This window comes from Tachypleus tridentatus, chromosome 8 (assembly GCF_004210375.1).
Source record: "Tachypleus tridentatus isolate NWPU-2018 chromosome 8, ASM421037v1, whole genome shotgun sequence".
Taxonomy (NCBI): Eukaryota; Metazoa; Arthropoda; class Merostomata; order Xiphosura; family Limulidae; genus Tachypleus; species Tachypleus tridentatus.
This window is the reverse complement of record NC_134832.1, coordinates 5,608,105-5,613,400: the sequence shown is the minus strand read 5'-3', so window position 1 is coordinate 5,613,400 and position 5,296 is coordinate 5,608,105. Positions and strand designations below refer to the sequence as shown.

The window sequence follows — 5,296 nt, the reverse complement described above, 5'->3', positions numbered from 1 at the left end:
CTAAAGAACAGAATAAGGTAACGGTTTACGTTAATCAGTACAAATGCAATATAAGGTTGTCAAAATATGACAAACGCGACATAAAAACGACTATTATTTTTGAAGGAAAAACCATTGATTTCCAATCAATATTTTTTTCAACCTTCACCTCTCCAACAACAACATCCTAAAATAAACATTACAAGTTACAGTGGATTCGGTCAACTGATGTAAATTTGTTTTAATGAATTTGTAGTGCATGCCGGAGAGATTTAGACATTTTGGAAATAAAGTTAAAATAACCGACCTTTATTCTCCACATAAAAATAATAATAGAGCTTTATATTTCATTCAACACTTCACCATTACAGTTTCATCACGGCTAATAACACACGAGCTCTAGAAGCACAGTTTCACAAGTCCAGGGAGAAGTTCATTTGTTTTGTTGTTTTTAATTTCGCACAAAGCTACTCGAGGGCTATCTGTGCTAGCCGTCCCTAATTTAGCAGTGTAAGACTAGAGGAAAGGCAGCTAGTCATCAACACCCACCGCCAACTCTTGGGCTACTCTTTTACCAACGAATAGTGGGATTGAATGTAACATTATAACGCTCCCATGGCTGAAAGGGCGAGCATGTTTGGCGCGACGGGGATGCGAACCCGCGACCCTCAGATTACGAGTCGCACGCCTTAACACGCTTGGCCATGCCGGGTCCGCCAGGGAAAAGTTAGGAAGCTTTGCACATTGTCACTGCAAACTTGTTTTATGACATCTGCAGAGAGATAAAACTAGATATTTAGTGAGCTAATTATGTATTTAGAAAAGAGTTCAAACCTAACTTCGTCTGTTTTATTTTCCGTTGATTCTTCCTAAAGGATTTGACTTTTCATAGAATTTATTCCCACCTACACCCCTACCTCAATAGGTAAATTGGTCACTAGATACAAGTCACTCTTCAGAACAGTACAATGTTAGAGAATGCAATAAAATCAAGTTTATTGTCGGTATATTACAATACAGTAAACGTAAATATATCAACAATAGATCATGAAGTAGTAACAAATATGTCATCATCATTTCGGAATACAGTAGGAACAAATATATTGCCAGTGTATCAAAATATAGCACAAACAAATATGTCGCCTATATCTCATAACACAGTAGGAGAAACATGTCATCAATGTCTCTGAATAAAGTAGAGCAAATATATAAAAACAGTGAGGAGAAAACAGAATACAAATAAATATGTATTCGGTATGTCAGAATACAGTAGAAAGAAACATGTCATCTCTCTCATAATACATTAGGAGGTTTGTTTGAATTAAAAACAGCTACAGAATGGGATGTCCGTGCTCTTCTCATCATGGGTATCGAAACCCGGTTTTTAGTGGCGTGAGTTCCCAGACATACCGCTATGCCACTGGGGGACACGTTAGGAGGAAATATAACGTTTCTCTCTCTGAATATAGTAACAGTAAACGTGTATATAGTATGAAATGTGAAATATTGGCCTGGCATGGCCAAGCGCATAAGGCGTGCGACTCGTAATCCGAGGGTCGCGGGTTCGCGCCCGCGTCGCGCTAAACATGCTCGCTCTCCCAGCCGTGGGGGTGTATAATGTGACGGTCAATCCCACTATTCGTTGGTAAAAGAGTAGCCCAAGAGTTGGCGGTGGGTGGTGATGATTAGCTGCCTTCCCTCTAGTCTTACACTGCTAAATTAGGGACGGCTAGCACAGATAGCCCTCGAGTAGCTTTGTGCGAAATTCCAAAACAAACAAACAAGTATGAAATATTACAGTAGGAACATGTAAATCTTAAATAGAACTGTTAGAACAGTTGTATTTTCATTCACTAAAGGTATTAAAGACAAGTGTAAGAACAACAAAGGAAAGACAGTAAAAAATCAGTCTAAAAAGGCAAAGGTAGAAAAGCAAAAAAAAAACACTATATTTTAGAAACAATATAAAATGATATACTATGGGATGATCTGGTATAAAATGACATATTATGGGATGATCTGATATAAAATGACATACTATGGGATGATCTGATATAAAATGACTCCAAAAGCATTTTACCATTTTATTGCCACACATACTTGCGTAAACTTTGTTGTGAATTAATAGTTCGTAAATATGCTTAACTGTTATTGATATTTTACCTGTTTGTGTAACTTCCTTTATATTTTTTCTTATTGTTTTTCTTTATTGTTTCTTCTTTCCGTTGTTTATATTACCTAGTATCATTTTCATTATATCTTAGAAATATATAGAGGAACAAAATTTCCAGTATTTTACACCATAATTGAAAAAAATCAACACTTCAGTACTTATGCAATTGAATACGATAGCAGTAGTCATATCAACTGTTTATTGGTCTATTTGTTACTATCAATCACAAAAATTTTCTAATAACATTAAAAGTAAAATACAGTACACAAAAGATGTCATGTTCTATGTATCTCAGGACACGCTAAATTGTGGCTATTATGCACAGTGTTTCAACATTTTATTTAAATATTCATACATTTTTAAAGCTTTATATTTTTAGGTTAGCGACTGAATAAGGCGAATGTTTTGTAAGTGTCACATCCTGAAGACAGTTAGTTAACTTAACAATTAGTAAACTTTAGCTCTAACATATGGCAACACAGTTAATGCAGTCGAGAATTTGGTGGGTTAGTTTGAATTTCGCTCAAAGCTGCACGAGGGCTATCTGTACTAGCCGTCTTTAATTTAGCAGTGTAAGACCAGAGAGAAGGCAGCTAGTTATCACCACCCACTTTCAACTCTTAAGCTACTCTTTTACCAACAAATAGTGGGATTGACCGTGACATTATAATACCCCCCAGGGCTCAAAGGGCGAGCATGTTTGGTATGACGGGGATTCGAACCAACGACCTCAGATTACGAGTCGAGTGCCTTAACAACCTGGCCATGCCGGGCTCTCGAGAATTTGTTTCTTTTGAAGTATAATTTCGTGTAGAGCACTGTCAAGTACATGGAAAACAGTACATACCCTCGGTTATAACCTTGAAAAGTATATATTAATCACGTTTGAATTTGGAGCTTTGTGTCATCACGAAGAAATAAAGTTTCCTCTTCAAACCAGTACAATTTGAGATTTTAGGTAAGTAATGAAACATATCTCTGTATTTTACTGAAACTTAAGGAACATGTAACAGATGTAAGAAGTTGCTTAATAGTTCTAAGATATATATTTCAAAATATCATATATTTTTACAATATTAACTTGTAACACAACAAAATAACTTAATTGTACGTCAAACTCCAAGTTACAATAGTTTCGACTGTAAAGTTTAAAGATTATTTAACCAATCTGGATTTAAAACCTGTGTTTTCAAAGAACATTTCTAACTAATGCCACGAGTCAGTAGATACGTAATTTAACAAGCTGTATTAGTCATAAGTAAGTTTCGTATTACCCACGTGATGGTTATCAAATTTAAAATACAAAACTGGTTACAGGAGAAACTGAATGTGTATTATGTTTCATGAGTTTGGGGGATTAGGTAAAATCAAAACCTACAGAATAAATGTGATTTATAGAATCAACCATAATGCCATATTTTCACTCAACTGTTTAGGACATTAAAAACCATCATGTTTCAATGTTCTATGCAAGTCACTTCCATTTCCACATAATTGAAGATACAAAATTTTGCTTCCTTATAAAACGTACCAGTGTTTTCAGAACACTGCTGATTAGAAATCAAAACTTCCACTTTATTATTTGTGTATCATGTTAATAATAAATAAATGTCAATCACTATTTCTGAAGGAATACATGAGAAGTATAGTAAAAGTTACGATAATCTGGTTTCAGTTCTACTGTCGCTACCTCAATTAGAGGTAGATTAAACAAGCTGTGCTTTCTTTTCTAAAGACGGTTTGGTATTGCTCAGTTAAAGCACAGTTTGTTTAATCTACCTCTAATTGAGGTAGCGACAGTAGAACTGAAAGCATCATACGGCATGACAACGGTTTAGTGTTGTTTAATTAAATCATCAAATGTGCATATCAAAAATTCACTATTGTTTAGTTAAAGCATCATATATGCATATCAACGGTTCAGTATTGTTTGGTTAAAGCATCTACATGCAGATCAAATAGGATAATTTGCATACAATAGTTTACATAGGATCTGTTAAGCTTCTGTTTTTATTCTTGTTATTCTTGAAGATGTCTTCTTATTTGGCCTTTGGTTATATCTTTTAATCCGTTTTGACACATACCTTGGAAATCCAGAACTGAAACAATGGGAAAATAACAATCCTAGCATAATTACTAGTATCTGTACCAGCAATAAATTGCATTTATCACACTCGTACCGAGACTTCTTTAGCAATAGATTGTCATTCCGGATGATATGCAATCATAGCCGGACATGTATTAATCGCCTATTGAATCCATTCGATCGACATTTCTCGTTATTTCTATTCGGAGTGGCTAAGTTTATATATTAAACGTTTCGAGATTGTCCATAAAAATCAAAGCAAATGAAAAAAAAGAAAGCATTTTAAAATATCAAAGCTAAGTGTGTGATAATAAATGAAAACATTTAAGTTTATGATAACGTTGTGGTGAAATAAGGTAATTTCATAACAAATAGAAATACACTACTAGGGTAGATCGTGTAATTTCGGTTGAAGTCCTTATTTAAAAAGCAGCAGTCAAAGCTCTGGAGTAGAAATTATAAATCGATTTTTCTTACCAAATTAAGCATATGAAATTTATTAAATATATTTCTGCACAAAGTACATATATTTTGTTTCACGTCGTAAGGAAGCAACTGTTCACACAAAATCAGATGCTTCCATGGATAGAACAAAAGACGAGATTTGAGAAAGACGAACAACGGATCGCTTCATGGATCTATTACTTCTGCTGACTCTCACGTAAATAAAAGAATAGTAAAGATTTTCCCAAAATATCTTTTAACATAGGTCTCTCGCTGGTACAGCAGTAAGTCTACGGATTTACAAGGCTAAAATCAGGGATGCAATTCCCCTTGGTAGACTCAGCAGATAGCTCGATGTGGCTTTATTTAAAAAAAATAGATTTTAACACAGACATGCAATGCACGTACACAAACCACACATAACCAGAGTGTAAACTAGATTCGAAAACTCTGTAAAGTACTACTATATGGATCTGTACTTGGTTATTATACAACAACTTTTAAAGACCAAGAGCCAGGAGAAACAAAACCAAAACGACACTGGAACCGAAAAGGGGACGCAACTTTCAGAAATAACTGTAAGTTATAGAGCAATAATTCACTAATACTGCTCC

At 34.7% G+C, this 5,296-nt stretch overlaps 1 protein-coding gene across 12 annotated transcripts in view; it reads right to left on the bottom strand.

Moving 5' to 3' along the window:
• LOC143258444 (uncharacterized) overlaps positions 1-5,296 on the bottom strand; it is a 107,916-nt gene that overhangs the window by 3,648 nt on the left and 98,972 nt on the right. The window lies entirely within an intron of this gene.